The sequence below is a fragment of the Lichenostomus cassidix genome, chromosome 2 (assembly GCF_008360975.1).
Source record: "Lichenostomus cassidix isolate B80296 chromosome 2, HeHo_3.0, whole genome shotgun sequence".
In the NCBI taxonomy this organism is placed as follows: Eukaryota; Metazoa; Chordata; class Aves; order Passeriformes; family Meliphagidae; genus Lichenostomus; species Lichenostomus cassidix.
In genome coordinates, this window is record NC_139482.1 from 87190375 (window position 1) to 87209339 (window position 18965).

The 18965-nt window shown below is 40.2% G+C and overlaps 1 protein-coding gene across 6 annotated transcripts in view; it reads left to right on the top strand.

The window, feature by feature from the left end:
- Nucleotides 1-1586: 1586 nt before the first annotated feature.
- LOC146441716 (poly(rC)-binding protein 3-like) overlaps nucleotides 1587-18965 on the top strand; it is a 491829-nt gene continuing 474450 nt past the window's right edge. For 2 of the 6 annotated variants that reach the window (XM_085052273.1, XM_085052275.1), the window contains exon 1: nucleotides 1587-2057. The gene's annotated coding sequence lies outside the window, so the exon portion shown is untranslated. The remainder of the gene's footprint in view (nucleotides 2058-18965) is intronic. The other 4 variants (XM_085052285.1, XM_085052286.1, XM_085052282.1 and 1 more) reach the window with 3 other exon arrangements.

An 18965-nucleotide genomic window follows, 5' to 3' on the forward strand; every position in this document is an offset into this window, starting at 1 on the left:
AGAGTGACTGGCAAGCCAGAGCACAGTGGTAACTATTGTATCCCTGAGAGCCCTTGTGGGAGCGCTCCAAAGGCACCTGTGAGGCCAGAGCCACGCTGAATGGCAAATAAAACTAGGCACTCCACATCCCTTGCCTACGACACTGATGGTTTGGTACTCAGTGGTTTGGGCACCATGACCTGTTTGTCTAGGCTGCCTGCAGACCTCCCATGGGCAGCTGGTTCACATAACATCCTCTCAGTGGGTACCGAGGCCAGTGTTCAGGAGCAACCATTTCATACCCCAGTACCTCCACAACAGTCATTCAGACAGCTTTATCTACTGCCAGCTATCAACAAATGACACTACTGTGAGTAAGCATCTTCCTTAGCATCAGTTTACATCCTGGAACACAATCCTTTACTATTTACTACATCTATTTACTATATGTACTTCTGGAGTAACTATGTACACTTACAGAGCTTACACGCTGGAGGAAATCTTCCACTATTTATTATATATGCTTATCTCAATGTAACAGTGGTGCTGAAGCACAGCTTGTATATCAGTTGCAAGTTGTGGATCCAACAGCTTGGCCTGCATTTGCTCTCATCATTTATGGGACAATGCCAATTCAAAATCACAAGTCATAAACAGACATATTTACTTGCAGTTGTTAATAGCACTGTAGATTATAGTACTTTTTAAAGCTCATTCATTTCTCTGCACTTAAATTCCTTATTTTTTTTCTTTTTTGTTCTTTTTTACTTCTTTCAATCTAGACAGTGAAAATGTAAAAAGGTGTCCAAAGTTTTTATATTTCTCTGCTTAAAAACAACTTTAACAGTATTTATTTTTAGTTGCAATGTATTCCTGTGGGTGTTAAGTCGGGTAAAAGCTTCCTTCAGTAACATGTAAATGTTTGCTGGATTTTGTCAGCTGTTTGAGATAAACGTGACCCTCCGATGGTCCTCATCAGCAAAATGCTGCGAAGTGGCTTCCATTTGGACCGGGAAGGAACATCATCTGCTGGCGCCGCTCTCTGCGAGTTACGCGTCTATTAAAGGCAAGGCTGAACGTAGTTTTACTACTTTTGATACGAATAAGCGCAGTTCTCAGCCTCCCGGCTTGTTACTGATGCTCTTCCCGACGACACCGTGCGACGTTGATGTGCCGCTGATAAGCAGCGTTCAGCTGTCAAAGCGCTGGCCGCCTTTCAGCACGCCCAACTTTCGCTTCCCAGCCCCGAGCTCCCTTTCTCCCGCGGGTGCCCCGGGAGGTGTGGGGCAGGAGCGGGGCACCGCACCCCGGAGGGCGAGCCCTGGTCCCGCCCGGACACCGGGGGCAAGGACCGCGATTCCCCCAGCCCCGCACGGGCTCTTCTCCCCGCGCAGCCGCTCGGCTCCGCGTCCCCGTCCGCGCAAGGCAGCGCGCAGAGCTCGCCGCCCCGCCGCCGTCCCGGCCGCCCCGGAGCCCCGGCCCGCAGCGCTGGGCGGCGGGGGGCGCCCGCGGGCGGCGGCGGCGGGAGCGCGGGCGCGGGGGTGGCCGAGGAGCGGCGGCGGCGTGAACGCGGCTGCAGAGCCCCAGCGAGCCGCGGGAGCGGGAGCGCCGCGCCCGCCGCAGCCGCCGGAGCCGGGCGAGGAGCGAGCGCGGCCGCCCGGAGCCGCCGGGAGCAGGCTCGGGCCGCGGCAGCCCGCGGGGAGGCAGCGAGGGGCTCCGAGCCGAAAGCGCGAACAACCCCCACACCCCCGCCCCGCCGCCTCCGCCCTCCCCCAGCGAAGAGAAACAAAACACAACCCCGGCACCGCCACGCTCTCCCTCCTGCTCCTCTCGGCATTTGGTGGTTGTTTTTTTTTTTTTAATTTTTTTTTCTTTTTAATTTTTTTTTCTTGGGGATTCTCCTCTCTCCTGCCAGACTGACTTACACGTTCTTGATAATTTCTCTTCCCCTCATTTTTTTATACTCCCTGCTTCCAAACCCTGTGTCTGTGTGTTTCAATACTATCACAACCTCTGCTAAAAATAGATCTTTTTATACCCTTCCTCCTCTCTGACCCCATCCAACACCCCTTGTTAAGGTGAGTTGTGTCTTTTCATCACTTTTTTCCTTGTGTGTTGTTTTTTTTGTTTTGGTTGTTTTTTTGGTATTTTGTTTTTGTTGGTTTTTTTTCCCCCCCATTTAGGGCAGGTTTTAGGGAGGAGGGGATGTGGATGAGAGAATTTCATGGGGAGTCAGGCATGTTTGCAAAGCCTTATTTTGCCTTCTGCAGCCTCAGCATCATTCCGGACTGCTCCCTTTTATCCCAAGGATGTAGCTAGCTGATGAAAGTGGGGAACTACTCTTCCTTAGCGCTGCATGCTTGGGAGCCACAGCAACAGCAGGAAAAAAACAAGCTTCTCTTTTTTCCTTCGTCCTCCCCCCCACTCCCCCCTCATTCCCTCCTCCTTTCTGTGTCCTTTTTTTCTTGGTTTGTTTTGGTTTTTTGGTTGTTTTTTCTTTTTTATATATTTTGGTGGGGTGTTTCGTTGGGGTTTGGTGGGCTCTTTCTTTTGGTTTGTTGTTTTGGTTTGGTTTTTTTGGTTTTTGTTTCTGTGTGTATGCTTGGTTTCTGTTTTTAAGCAATACACAGGGGACTTGGAATGAATTGCATGTGGTGCCGGGGGAGCTGCGTGTGTGTGCACGTGTGTCTCGGGAGTGAGTGAGCGTGTGTGTGCGAATGTGTGTGCAAAGTGCATTTGTATTTCGTGTTCCGGGGATGAGGAGTGTTAAAGCTTCCAAACAGTCCCTGTACATAGAGCAAGGAGCACGGCAGAGACTGCTGAGGGAGAAACCGGTCAGGGATGCAGGAAAGCTACAGAGCTCTGCACAGAGTTCAGTCTCCTGTGCTCCAGAACATCTTTCCATAGATCATTACTGGCACCTTCAAGGTGATGGCTCCCATTCCTTCTCTCCTGGTTTCTCAGTAGAGGAGCGCAGAAAAGGAAAACTTTACAGCTAATGTGAAGTGATGGCATTTCTGTTCCTCCAGCAGCCCGAGACAGTGTTATTCCAGGGATGAGTGGGGAAAATAGAGTTGCGATCCAGAGTAAATGGATCATTTGCTGTTACATATTAGTGTTCAGTGAGAAAAAGAGACATGAAACGTTATCAGTTTGGCCAGCCAGCAGAAGCATTGGAGTACAGCTTACTTCCCAATTCCAAAGTTGTTTTAGACCGTTTGTCATTCCTTAGCAAACTGTGCCTATTGATGGCAGAAATGTGTTTCTACGGTAAAACAGTCTATTATAAATCTGCTGGGGAACGATTTATTATTCAGAGGCAATCAAGTAATTTATATGTTTCATGGATTTCCCCCAAGTCTTTTAGTATGCCTTCAATTATGTATTTTACCTATGTGTGTGAAGCGGGGTAATATAGATTTTAGTTGCATTTTAACAAGGTGTTAAGGCATAACTTGCAGGGTGCCATTTGCAAAGTGTCACTTAATATAAAGCAAAATAACAGCCTCTAGCTCTTTTACATGGATTTTTCACATCTCCCTTGTTTTGCTTCAAAACAAGCGGAGATTTTGCTTAAGAACTTGTAAGGAAAACTGGCTTCACAATGGTACACAGTTTCAGATATTAGCTCAAAAGTATTAGACTTGTCTGGCTGTGAGACTTGAATTTTCTTATAAAATCTAGTTAATCCAAAGCACTTTGGAAAGCATGTGAAAGAGCACTTTGTATACATAGTTTTCTAACAGGTTGAATCATTTTTGTATCTAAAAGTTTACAAATGAGCTGAAATGGTTGTCGTGATCTGTGTTTGGAGGCCGTCATGGATACAGAAAATTAATGTTTCCTGTCTAGTTAATGCAATTCCAAAATATCCTGTCTTTCCACATGCTTCATAGATGACACTCAGCAAAAATGAGCAGTCATGGAAGTAGTTTCGTGCTATCAAGGGTCATTTCATCATTTCTTGTTAGCCTAAATTAAAATATTTTACACAAGTTTGCCTTGGGATTTTTTTCTGCTGTGGCTGGCTGATGTTGTGAAAGTGGCAAGCGTGCTTTGAGTGAGTTGTGGCATTCCTAATTCTTGATAGCTGTGAGCGGAGAGACACCTGATGTGCTGTGTACATCATCCCTGAAAGGATGCAGGGTAAGAAAAAGGGATGGAAAACGAGCTCAGTGCACTAGCAGTTTAGATAAATAAATATGGGTGATGCATGTTAGCTTGTCAGCTGCTGTTCTGCTGAACCCTGACTACTGGCTAAACACATTTTCTTGGTGAGCACTGCGATGTGATACAATTTTTCTGATTTGATAGAGTTTGCTGTTAAAATCACATGTAGCACAGAACAGCTCTTGTTCTCTAGACAAAAATTGTTTTAATCCACAGAAGGCTGAAATATCCATTACTCCTGCTGAAGTCACCAGGAGTTACTTGTGGTCAGCATTCTTCATGATTTTTTATCTTGACATGTCAGGATTTAGGATATTTCCAAAGGATGCTATTGATAGCATATCTGTAATATCTAATTTTGTTTCGATTTTACATTGGGTGCATATTGTAGGTTTACAGGTAGATATTTTGTTTTACCACAGCAACACTAAAATATTCAGGAAATGGAAAACCCTTGACATTGTTTTTCTCATGAGTTTTAAAGAGAATTCTGCTGGTGTCCTTTAACTGTTTCTGGAAAAGCAGTGCTCACTTGACAAATCTACACACTAAGTTTCTTAAGCTGATTGCTTATCTGTTGGTGAAGAAAAAAAAGATGATGGAATGTTTGTGCACAAAAAGAGCAAGTCATGTGTTTGAGGGTTTTTTTATCATAACAGCTGAAAGACAGGAGTGCTTTCAGCTGGATACGAAAGTGTTGAAGTAAGGTTAATGTCGGGTTTGATCTGGTGGTTGTTCCCATTGGTATGAGTGACAGCACACCAACACTTAGCTTATTCTGTAACATACTAACCTAGATTAAACATCCCTTTAATTTATGTTTTGAGACTTGGATATGACATCAAACCTTGGATTTATTCACTTCTAAAGCCTTTTTTGTTTGTTCGTTTTGTTTTTGAAACAAGCCTTTTAGAGCTGTGAACTGCTATAAACAAAGTAATGGAGTGTTCAGAAGTCATTCTGACTTTGTGGACCTTATTGTTATGAAAGTAAGGTGGGATTTCTCTCTACTGCTAACCAACTGAAATTATTATTTTGTATTATTGCATCTTGTTGTTCTGCAGTATCAATCTAAAATACTAGCCAAAGGAGTTTTTATTCTGTGGATGTGGTGGTTCCACAAAAGAAGAACATGTATGTTTTGTCTTGTCCTAAATTAAAACTACCCATCAGGTTCAGTGACCTTTTGTTGGCAGGGTGAAGTTGCTCTTTCATTTGGATATACTTTTCGAGAAAACTGTATTGACCATGGATTCTCTTAAATTTCTAAGAAACTAAATGAAAACTCTCACAGTGTTGCCTGGTATTTTGTGGAATGGGATGCAGTGGTTTTATCTATACCCATGCAGAGTACAATCACAATATACATTAAAAATCAGTAGCATCTGAAAACAATCAATTTTTCTCTTTAGATACCTCTTTTTTTTAAATGGCACTGTGTGTGTGTTTCCATCAAAATGTATATTTGTAGTTTTAAGATGTTTAGACAAATGATGTTACCTTATGCAAAGATGACTATTTATTTATATTTTATCTGCTGGAAATACAGTTTTTATAATAAAATAGGTATTTTTCTTCTGCTGTATTTGCTTACACATAGAAGATTAGTATTTTCCTCCTGGGAAATGTGTTACTCTGATGCTGAACAGATCTACAAGCAGTTCCCTTCCCAGTCTTGGTGAATGTGGAGGAGTGTCAGAGGTAACAAGTGCTTAAGCATGGCAGGGAAAGGAAGAGCATGGCTCTCTGGAGAGCAGGGTGTCTAACGATCTGGTGCTGCAGTGGCTGAGTTCCTCACGGCTAAGAGAGCAAAGTGCTCCCTCACCTTTACCGGTATTAAACTCCTCTGTCTTGTGGTTTGCATTCATCAGTCTGCTTCGTTTCCCCTTTATTAGATAGGGAGGACTTAATTACAGTCTGGCAGTGCTAATACAGCTCTCTGATGACAACTGTTTGTAGGAGGTCAAGTGGAAAGTAATTGTTGAGAGGGGTCTCCAGCTACCATGTTTCTTCTTTGTGGTATGTTTTTATTTACTCCAGTTTTCCCTGGATTTACATCCAGTTACTATACCCAACTTGCCAGCGTAGGCTGGAGGCTGTTTTGTGTGCAGAAAGTGTTTGTAGGAAAGGGAAAACAATAATACTGTTAACTTTGCACAACACAGTGTAACAGCTCCACCAATTGCAACCAAATGCAAGAAGAACTGTGGTGTTGCAGCTAAAATGTTCAGAATTTGCTTGACGTAAATATGAGATTTCATGTCTCCTGAGGAGAGACACATTTGTAAACATAATTCAAAGGTAATGCTTTTTTCAGAATGAGATTGAGTGTAAGTTTTATTGATCACTCTTGTCCCACAGGATCTGCTAGGAGCAGCCCAGGTAATTAGAGGTTAAAGTGGGGTGGGGCAGTTTCTCCTACTCAATCCACTGCTGTAACTCCATGCTGGTAGATGGGTGCCTCTTCCAGCACTGCCATTGTATCAGTAACAAAAACTTATATTTTGTTTATAGGGCAAAATATATAATGCACTATTGATTTCTGCTAGCAAGGCTTTTAACAAAGAGCATGAATCCAGTAATTTTGATTATGGATCTTGCAACATCTGACTTTGTCATCTATACATTAGATATATTTAGATACTGTGGACACTTAATAGAATCCAAGGAAGCAAAATGCTTGTCTTCTGTAAATTACAGATGAAATACTTAATTTGTTCATTCATTTGGTTTTTGGAGGTGTGGATGGCTCAGGACTACCCCTTATTTGATTACAATTCGGCTCTTGGTTTACTTAAAACTAGCTGCAGAAGGATTTATTATTAATAATTTTTAACAGTCTCTTCTGTATGCATTTTAAAAAAATGGTTATATAGCAAGGTTTTAGAGCCAACTTCAGAAGTCTGATGAAAACTCAGTCCTCTTAATAACTAGTAGTTAACATAATTTCATTAATATAAATGACATATTGTTGTGATTTAACCCCAGCTGGCAACTAAGCCCCACACAGCCACTTGCTCACTCCCCTACCAGCAGGATGGGGTGGAGAATTGAAAGAGTAAAAGGAAAAACTCGTGGGTTGAGACAAGACAGTTTAACAGGTAAAGAAAATGCCACACACACATGCAAAGCAAAACAAGGAATTGTTTCATCACTTCCTATGGGCAGGCAGGTGTTCAACCATCCCTGGGAAAGCCTGGTTCTGTCAGCTCTAACAGTGACTTGGGAAGACAAACACCATCATTCTGAACATCTCTCTCCTTCCTTCTTCTCCCAGCTCTATATGCTGCACATGATGCCATATACTAAGGAATATCTCTTGGATCAGTTGGGGTTAGCTGTCCCTGCTCTGTCCCTCCTAGCTTCTTGTACAGCCCCAGCCTCCTTGCTGCTGGGGTGGGATGAGAAGCAGGAAAGGCCTCAACACTGTGCAAGCACTGCTTAGCAGTAAGAAAAATATCCCTGTGTCATCAACGCGGTTTCCATGAAGAATCCAAAACACGGCCCTACTCTGGCTCCTGTAAAGAAAATTGGTTCTATCCCAGTCAAAACCAGTGCACATATAATAAAGTGACATGGTCTATTTCAAATGTACTGGCACTTTGCATACAACAGTATCTTTTATAGTGAGGCATCTGGAGGTCCCATAAAGATTTTTTTATTCTTCAATGAAATTTTGAAAATTTTAAGTAAATCAAAGTGGTGGAGTTCTTTGAGCTCTACTAGACTAAAACACCCATGAGTGTCTGATTATCTTACCAGTCATACCATTGCCATTCTTTCACCTGGTGAATTCATTATAAAACTTCTACAAACCAACCTTAGCAGTTTCAGGCAAAATCTTTAGGTCGTGATGGCTGCCTCAGTAATGTTGAGTACACCAGTGTTCAAAGATAACATGGTGAAAGACAGGGAAGGTCAACAGGGAAGTAAATATGATCCTGAGGTGGGCTTAGAAAACCCCTCAGGATAAAGAAAAAAACCTGCCTTTGTGAAGGAGAAGAAGACAAGTACCTGGCCATGATGTACTTGATGTACTTCCAAGCTTCTTTGTACTTTCTTGCCCAACAAAATCCCAGTGTTTATCAGCAGCAAAGAAACTTAATGAAATTTTGTAGAATTATAGAACTGTAGAATGAATTGGGGTTGAAAAAGACCCTAAAGATCACCTAGTTCCAAATTGTGCGATGGCCACCTTCCAGGGACATCTTCCAGGGACACCTTACAGTAGACCAGGTTTCAAATTTTTGTAACCCAGCTGAGGCTGCAACAGGAACAGAAAGGGAGAATTTAGCAAATGAAAATACTTGTTTTTAAATAAGAATGCAAATGGTTTCTTCTCCTATTGTGATACCAATGGAGAAGTGAATTCTGTTTCATTTTTGTACCTTTTGAAAAGGTTTATACATTTTGCCTTATAGTATTTAATGGGGAATGGCTTAGACTTAAAAATATAGAGATTGAACATCAAGGCTTATCTTTCATTTAACCATTACAGAGGCATGGTCCATATGTCAGGAGTTCTCATTGCAGGTCTTAGAAACATCTCCTAAAGTGGCACTGACTGTGGGGTTTGTGTGATGCTGTTCCTACCTGTAAAATGGGATAGCACAGCTATGGCTAAATTCAGCAATTCCTATTCGTGTTAAATAATTTTAGACTTCAGTGAGATTGCTTGCCTAAGCGAGAGACTCCAAACAGGCTCGTAGAACAGTGACAACAGGGAAGGTGTGAAGTATCTGTTATTATTACTTCAGAGAAGCTTATCTTGTATGAGATGGCTCCTGTTTCAGGCAGTCTGCATAGCTAAACCAAAATTCCCTGGCACTTTCGTTTGATTTCTGCAACATGACACTCTTGATTCCATCTCAGGATGAAATAATTTGAAAGTTCTTTCTAAAATCTGAGGTCTAAATAAAGCATATGTTAACTACACGAACATCTTATATGATAACGAAAATATAATGTTTTAGTGGTATGTTTTTGGTTATCCATCTATGTGCAAGAAATTATTTTGTCTATATTTGGATTTTCACCTAATGTAAAAATTTCAATAAATTCTAGAAGGAGGTGGATACTTCATTGTTTACTTTTTAGAGACACTGCTGAGGCACTGGAATAGGTTATGCAGAGAAGTTGTGGATGCCTCATCCTTGGAAGTCTTCAAAGCTGGGTTGGATGGGGCTTTGAGCAACCTGCTCTACTGAAGCCAGCACACCAGCATGGCAGAGGGATTAGAACTAGATGATCTTTGAAGTCCCTTTTAACCCAAACCATTCTGTTTCTGTGTCACGGACATCAGCTAATTAGTCATCTCAGCAACCCCCACCCTGTGATTTTGTAGTACATAGACAAAATTTTAAGCAGCAGTAATATTGAAATAAAAGGCCAGGAGAAGATAACTAATTTTCCTTCTCTTTTTTTTTTATCGTTAGCTTTCAGCAGTAATGTGGGGTAGAGACTAGAAAAGAATTGTAAATGTGACTGTTCCTAGCCACCAGCTTAGTTTTAAGACTGCTTTTTGAGTGGGGATAGGTGCCTGTGTTAGCATTTGGGATTGGCAGAATTCTCCTGCCTGGCAATATGGAAGAATCTGGGAAGAGGAGGATTTGATTCTTTCAAGTCTGAAGGTGGAACCTGCGGTGCCATATGGATAATATCAGATCATTCACTCCTGTGAGATCTTTCCAGTATGTATTGCAAAGGCAAACTCAGCTTCGATCTTCGTCTGAAATCTTAAAAGCAACATCTAAATTTGCACTCTCACTGAGATTTTGTTTGTTTGTGACACCTACAAGTGCAGCCTAGGGATGTGAGCAATGAGAGGCAGAAACAGGGATAGTAAAATATATGGAATCAAATAAACAATTAAACAAAAGGGTAAAAAAGTACCTGCATAAGCAAAAATTAAAGATAAATAAAGTAGGTATGAGGGAGTCCTTAAGAGAGAGGATGGAAGAGGGAAAATCATTGCTTCAGGATGGGATTAATAAGATTTAACAGTATGTGAGATAAAAGGCATATAACAAATATCAGAGATGGAGGCTGGATTGGAAGAAAGCACAACTAATGTTAGAAGGCAAAATGGCAGGCTGAAAGGGAGCTGTACACTGTCAGTTTAAAGCATAGTTTCAAAATCAGCTTAAGTTGATCTAAATTCCAGCTGCTTCTGCAAAGGGAGTCCTGCACAATGCTTCTTCTTTCCTCCAAATGGTATGCTGCAACTGGTAATATGAAAAAATAAAAATTTATCCCAATCAGATCCTTGATCCATCTAACCGCTCATCACTACAGCTGCCTCAAGGCAAAGTGGAAGAGAGGCATAGGAAAAGCCATCATAAAATTGACTTAGGCTGATGACAGATCTGTGTTCTTGGTCAGAAAGTCCTGGTGAGATTCTGAGTTATAAATTATTTAGAAGAGAGACTGGCTAGGAAGACATGGTGTGGTAACACAATGGAAGGAAGAAGCCACCTGGGACAGTACTTAGAGTGAGCAGTTAAAATGGCTGCATGCAAAGGAAAAAAGATGCTAAAAAAACTTACGAGGAAAAATCAAGCATTTAAATGTCACAAAAAGCCAGTATTTATGTTGTCTGTGTATTTCATTCAGCATCCACAGGCACACCTGCTGATGCAGTCTTTATTTACATGATCAAGTAGGGCATTTTCCCTACTCCCTGCAAGCAGCTACCTTATCCCCCATGACCCCCGTTGAGCAGAGCAGTGCTTGTGACCTGGGGCTTACTTCACCTGCCTGTATCCTGAATGACAAAGTCCAGTGCTCAGCAGTCCCACTGGCAGCTTCAGGCTTCCATCTCACATCCTTCATGGGCATCTCCATCATGGACCCCCAGCATATTCCACACTGACTTTTTATTAACCCACTGTTATACGCACTGTTTTAGTAACACAGTGTTTATGACTCCCAAACAAAACATCTTTCTGCACCTTTTTTCTCAGACCTCCACCTGCAGTGTGCTATATATGTGGAGAATGTGTTAATCTTACTTTTAAATATTAACTTATGCTTCAAGTTTCTCTTGGAATAAGAAGAAACAATATAGAAAGATAAAAGTAAATTCAGAATAAAATTCCTTCAGAGAAAAGGAGGCAAAGATTAGGATATGTTTTGTAAAGAATGAAATATAAAGCTCCCAGGTCTTATTGGTTATCTGTTTAATGATTTGTTTTAAAATATTAAATGGGGAAATAAGATTATGCAGAAATACACAGACATATACTAAACCACATTATGGATTCCATTCTTTAAAAGAGAGGGTTGAAAAAAGTAGTTTACCCAGCCCTGTGAGAAATAAGATGCTGGCAAATGATGTCATGCTGTCTAGACTGGAATAAAAGATGTATTTCAAAAAAATCTCAGCTAACTTATTTAAATAAAATATTTTGAAAGTCTGAGAAATCACAAGTGCTAGCTGATGATCTTAGATTTTACTTTGATCATGTTCTATGAGTTCTGGTGTCTTTTCATAACATATTTTTTAAAAACTTCGTTTTCTCCTTTAAACATACCAATAGAGAATTGCATGCTCATAAAAAGATATGACTGATTCTTCTGGGTTATCCAGTTCAGTCCCTTGCTTTTGCAGCCAAGATGTCATACAATCCCTTTCATGTACTGATCAAACTCCTTCTTACAACTATTTAGGGATTTTTTACTTCCCGTACTCCATTTGGAGGCTGTTCCAGTTTTCTGGTTTCTTTTCCCCTTAAAAATATGTTCATGGCTTGCTTTCATTACTTTTTTTTTGGACTAATGTACTTGAGCATCACTGTTAAGATGTTTACTGACTCAAAGTGTGGAGCAGTCCTGCTCATTGCTAAACTTAAAAAGCAAAGTCCTTGCTGGACAAAGGTCAGCTCTAATGATGACTGCTACATTCTTGTGGAGGATAGACAATGGTGTAGAATTAGACATAATAGGTTTCTGGTCATGCTCCTCATTTATGGATGACTAACCTTAAACCAGACTTCACTGTTGACCTTCAGAGTGTAAGTGATATGTCAAGAGCCTTACCCACATTTCTCTTTTCGGAGGTTTGATCTTCCAGTGCGCAGTGCTCCACGGGGTTTTTGCAGACTCATTTTCATTTGGCTTAGTTCTGGTTTCTCACTATAAATAGTTCAAGTAAGACAGAAAGAATCTTTGTTTATAGTTCGAAAAAAAGTCCTGTTTCCCCTTTGGATTAAATTTCAGTTGGTGAGAGTTGAGTTCTTGACATTTACATAGATGCAATATTCTAAGCATTAATCCTTCAAATAGGAGGTATAGCCATTATGCTATAAGCAAAGTTATTTTCATATCAGACTATCTAATACTCTTAATCAAGAATGCGTTGGATTTCACGTAGCTTTGGCACTTGTACTTCATTTGGGAAGCCAGAAATTACTAACTTTTGATTCTGGGCACATTTTCTGGTTTTAAAATTACTGGGAAAGGGAAGATGTATTTTTTATTTGTGATCCTTGAAGTATAATGTAAACAGAGGACAGGATATTCAAGTGGCTAGCTTTTTTACGTTTCAAGAATTTATTTCAAATGGCTTTCAAAAAGTGAAGGGCACCAATGTTGGCATACCCTCACCTTGAGTACTGTGTCAAGTTCTGGGCCTTGCAATTTAAGAAGAATGTGGAGATCCTTGAATGTGTCCAGAGGAGAACAACAAAGCTGGTGGAGGAGCTGGAACATATGTCTTGTGAGGAGCACCTGAGGAATTTGGGCTTATCTATAAAGTCTGGAGAAAAGGAGGTTGAAGGATGACCTTTCTACAGCTTCCTAAGGAGAGGACATGGGGAGGGAGGTGCTCAGCTCTTCTCCTGGGTACATGTGAATGGTTCAAAACTGGACCAGGAAAGGTTCTTACTAGATATGGAGAAGCATTTCTTCACTGGGAAAATGGTCAAACACTGGAACAGGCTCCCTGCTCAATGCCCTAAGCCTGTCAGTGTTTAAGAGGTATTTTGACAATGCCCTTTATAATATGCTTGAACTTTTGGTCAGCCCTGAATTGGTCAGGCAGTTGGACTAGATGATCATTTTAGATTCCTTCCAAGTGAAATATTCTATCCATTCACAATATTTTCAGTTTTCTCTTTCTGTTCTTTTTGAAAAACCAAGGAGTAAAGTTGTGGTATGGAAGCTTTTAGATCATTTGCAACTTGAAAGTCGTAGTCCCTATGTGTGAAATATTTTAAGTAATTTTATACATTACTATGTTATACAGGTAGTTAGTGTTTACCTAAAGTGGAATTACTGCATTTGTCTTTTACAAAAATACACTTCTGTGTATAGTACTTGTCATTATTCTTCTGCTGGAAATTTAACATGGATGAATAAGATACAGTTCTGTTATATTTATTATATTTTTTAAAATACCACAATAAGTAGTATTTACTATGGTAATGCTATAATGCTACTACAAGAAGCAGTATCTGAAACAGTAAAATTCCACACTGAATGAAGCAGCTGGAACTGTAACTCATATCAGCTGCCCAACACCAAACACTCCTTTCAGCTTCCTCCTGGGGCCGTTGACATTTGCCTTGCCTGCAGAATGACTGTGCATGTTATCTGCAAGGCATTAGTCCATTAGTAATGAGCCACCTTTAATCCTGGTGTAGATATCCTCTTCATGGAAAAGGATGTGTGTCACAGCATTAAGATTTCTGTATACCTACGTGGGCAAATAACTTCCCTCATTGGATTTGTCCCATTTAACCTAGTGGGACTGCGGTTTTGCATTTGAGTGTTTGTAGGAGTGAGCTCTGAGTCATATTTGTCCTGCAGACCTGGGCATGGAAAGGATTCAAAATCCATGTAGAGGAATAGATTGCCTGTGTGAATGCACAAAATGTGGGGCTGGGAAGGAGCCTGGAGTCCTTAGCACTAACTCAATCCAGAGTATTTGTGTTGGCTTAAAGGAATGCAGCAATACACACAGAAGTGTTGTTTGTGTTGCTGTTATTGAAAAAAAAAAAAAAAAAAAGGAGGAGGGGGGAACCACCAGACTTTTTTTTTTTTTTTTTTTTAAATTAAAAAATGAAATCTAGATCTGGAAAAAATATAATAATAATATGTCATGGCAGTGTCTGACCTGTTTTCCTGGGATGCTTTGGATGCTTTTTGATTTTGAATTTCTTTTTCCACATGCCATTGCTCTGGTAAGAATAAGCACATCGGGGAGATGTATCATAGCAAATAATTTCATAAAAAAAATAACCTGTAAGAGCTTTGTATTTCCTGGGACAGCATAGGGTCAGTTTGAAATTATTACTGAAGCCCTGTCAAAAGAGTTTTCAAACTGTGGGTGGCATCTCATTATTTGGGGATGGTTTTTGCATTATCAAAACAAATCAAGGAAGTCAACCTTTTAATCAATAAGGTTACATTACCTACAAATTAATTCTTACCTCCTTTAGAAAATATTAGGTCTTCCATAAATCAAGAGGGAAAAAAGATTTAAAAAAAAAAGGAATATGACAGGGCAATGGAGATGAAGCTAAGAAAAGCAAAATCAGAGATTTTCAGCTTTTGAAGGATGTATCGAGGGGAAGGAGGAGTAGAAAAGTATGATGTAGCCCAAGGTTTTCTCAACCTGACTTTTAGTAATCAAGTCATGATAAAATTGGATGAGTACAAGAACTTGGAAATACCAGCTGTGGCCTGTAATGGCATGCCAAACTCCTACATAGTAAAGATTGATCAAAGTAGTTGAGTATTGAAAAACAGGTGGCATCTTTAGATGGTTCCAGATCTAACTGCTGCAACATCATTATCAAGAGTACTTGTGTACCACAGCCTGCTAAACAGAGAGCCTATTGAGGAGAGTTTTGGATTTACTGAACAGAAGCTACCTACATTTCAAAATGTGATGAAATAAGCTTATCACGCGACGAGGCTCTGCTTTTAAAATAGTAACTGTAGTTACAGATTAATTATATTCATGAGAAGAGGTAGAGAGGGGATTAAAGACTCCAAGTTCTCTGAGTAGCTGAAGACGCAGGATGACAGGCAGTGGCTGTGTTAGAAGGTCAGGAGATCAACGGGAGTCCTTATTCAGTGTTAGAAGAGAGCAGGTTTGCAACACGACAAGTCTTAACTCCAATTTCTGCAACAAGACACTGGAGAAAATCGATGAGAGGGCTGCTGGTTCTCTCCAGAGTTATGGGCTTTTGATATAGGAGACTCTGGCCTGACCTGCCCATTTGATAGCCAGAAACAGAGAGACTGACCAAGAGAGTTTAATCCAAATTTAATGTTTGTCACCAAAACATTGAGGGTTTTTTTAATATAAATGTTTCCATTAATCCAGATGTTGCTCTAAACTGCCATTTAAATGCTAGGTAGAAGAGTAGCTCTGTAATATTAAACCATTTGAAATGGAAAGTATAAAAATATGTTTAGTGAGAGGTTAAGTTAATTCTTCAGACTACGATGACTTCAGTTATTTTTGAAGCAGACACCTCCTCATTCTCAGTCAGTGGCCTCATGCCAAGCCCAGCATCCATTCGGAATCATGCAGAGTTTGCACTTCCGTAGTGTTTTAGCAATGTGGCAGGCTTGCCTTCAAATGTCCTGGCTGCAATTTGCTCACAGTAACCTCATTCAGACCCACCTATGTGTTCCAAGGGTTAGCTTTCCTCTGTTTGGATGATGTTTTGATCCAGCACACCAGATCTCACTTGCAGGATGGTTTGCAAGCTCCCAGAGCAGCAAAGTTGTGGTGAAGATGCCTCCTTGGCAGCAGAAGAATTGTTTTTCTCTTGAAGAATTCTGCTGCTTGTTTGGTCCTCCTGCCTGCAAGCATAAATGCTCTCACATAGTGTGAACACAGTGGAGTTCAATAATTAGAGTTGAGGAAGCAGGGGGATAAGCTGTCCAAAAGACAGTCCTCTTGGAAAATCCCACTCTGATATCACTCACTAACTTCCATCAATATTGAAGAGGATTTTATGCCTAAGACCTCTCTGAAAATCCTGCTAACCTTCTGTTTTTGTCAGTCTTAGATGTGGATATTTCAAATGAGGGTGCAGAATTACTGTTATCTTTAGACTGTTTTTCTGAAAGGCTGTTGGTAATGTGCCTCTTGCCTTCCTCCTCTCCTCTCCTGTAACTCTTGTGTTTATTTGCTGATATCAGCCACATCTGCCATGAGAATGTGAAGCTCAAAATACAATCCAGTCCCTGGAAATTTCTTTCAGTTGTATGCCTGGACAGATGAGGAGAACACTGTAATTTCTCTGTGATGGGCTCCAAGAATTGACAGCTCCAGACCCTTGACATGCTCCAACTAGAGGAGTCAGACAACAGCTGGACCTTCTAAGACAAAGAAGAGACTTGCAATCAGCAAAAGTTTGCAGACTTTCTCTGTAATGCTTTTGTTCATAACCCTGACATGATAACTACACACCTTTCATGGCTAACCATGGCATTCAGGGATGCTCGGCACTGTGCAGACCTTTGTTTTCTGCTGCAACTTTTGTTAGAATTGTGCTAGTTTGCATTGTTATTACAGTGTCTGGTGAGTTTTGAATAGTCATATATTTCACTAAACAGTTTATTTTAAACGCTTCTTTGAGAAGGGCATTATTTTGAGGTTTAAAATGTGGAAGGTCTGAATGAAAAGGAATGTTCTTCTTTGTAGTCCTGTTTTGAGGATGTCTTCTGACACATGAAACTTTCATTATCCTTTAATTATTGATAGGAAGCATTTTCTTACCAGCATAGCACTTACCCACAGTGAAATCACTTTTCAGGAGAAATTACTGCAAGCAGTTTTTGGATGAGTTTCAGTTTTGCAAATTGCTTAGATTTTTTCCCTTGTTTTTTCTTAGTATCCCATAAATTAAGGTACAAATTATAAGCAAGATCGTTATGCTGTCATGAATCACTCAAGTACTAATGGCCTAATGCACTAACCCTTAATTAGTAATATTGTATTTTTAAAAAGACAATATTGTGAATGAAACCTGAACATGCACTGTTTTATAACTGGGCTTCCCAGAAGATTTTAAATGGATTCCTCTTCTTAGTATGTTTTTAAATAATTGATACGGCCACTTCAAGCCCTTAGTAGACAAACGAATTATTGGCTGCTGGTGACAAAATTTGGTTTGGGCATAATAACTTCACAGAGACATGGCACTGCATACATCTGCTGCTCTAATTAGAAAGTTTGCCTAGGGTGCTTGTATCAAAAAGAGTGGGAAAAAATAGTGCTGCACAATCTGTTGTAACAGAGTGATTCCTGCAAAATGTGATTTATTCAAGATTTCTGTTTAACTCTTTCACTTCTGCTGGAACACTCTGATACCATTTTAGCAAATTTTATACAGGCAGGACAGTACTGGCCTTACCTGAATGAGCTTCCTGCTTGGAAATTCCACTTCTGTGGGCTAGATTTAGGGCCTGCAAGTGCATTGTTCCATGGTGAAAAAGACCATTTTGCTGTCTTCTGTAGAACAGACCACTGAGACTATTGCTGCTCTGTCCTACAGAAGTCTTCTAAGAGGTCTTGAGCTGCTCCAGCCACAGAGAATAGCCACAAAATCTAGTGCTATGTCCCTTTATTCCAGGTAAGCTTTCCACTTATGGTTTTTTAACAGATAGTGAAAATGAAGAGTAACAGCTTAAAAAGAGTTTCGTAGCCCAGTGACAGCCATACCTTTTTGTGGGGAGAGTTGTTAAACTGGGTCTAAAACCAGTTGCTGTGAGACAATGATGAAGTGCATCTTGTTTAACCAGGGAACATACAGCACTGGAAACCAAGTCCCTTCCTACTGGAGTGGTTGGAATCCATCCAGTTGAACAGCATTCTGCTCAAAAGAAATAGCTGTTGTTATGGGAAGACTTAATTGGAAGTGTACAAGTAAGATTGGCTTTTTTTGTTGCCGGCTTAAATTTACCAATTCACTGACTATTTCCTGGAAAATGATCAGTTTCAACAAATGCCATGTATGTTCCATGACAACACACAGGAGTTTGGTGTCATGGAACTATAATTTATTGCAGCTTTCTGAAGAAAACTGGTAGGCTTGGTGGAGAGTGTACAGAGACCGATCTTGTTCTCCTTAGACCTCAAATTATTTATTTACATTAATAAATAATTCCAGTACAAGGCACTTTAAGGACACTGAAAATAAAGCAAAGTGGAATTTTAAGAAAAGGAAAGAAATCATGCCAAAAATGTTTATGCTTTGGAGGAAGTGAAATGTGGTTAGCCACATGAATGCCCTGTTATCAACCAATCTGAATGATTCAGAGAATAGGTAAATTTCTGAAAGGCAGGTACAAGTGTTGAGGGAGATAAAGCTATTTTACATGTCAAATTACCTGTTCATACTATCCTGTTGTGGAACAGCAAAGAGGCATAACAGCTATTCAGATAGGAAATGTTTATGAAAGCAAAATCCAATATCAGAAATTGGAGAAATGTAGCAACCTGAGATTAAGATGTACTTTGAAATATCTGTTGTTATTTTCAATTTTCCTTATTGATATCTTTACAAAGAAAGGCTGAAGCAGTGTGATGCTGACATATATTTATAGACACACAGCCTGACATACAGCTGGATTTGAATTTATTTCTTCTACATTTTTGTGCTCTAGTAATCCAAGCATTTAAGTAGGTTAACTCAATGGTGAATATAACTAGGAAAGTATTTCTCTTGTCTCTAAGACCACAAATGATGATGGTAGAATGGTATATAGAATATTTATACATATCCACAAATTTGTGGATAAAGATCATAAAGTCTTTATATTATTTCCATGAAATATCAGAGATTTTCTAAATA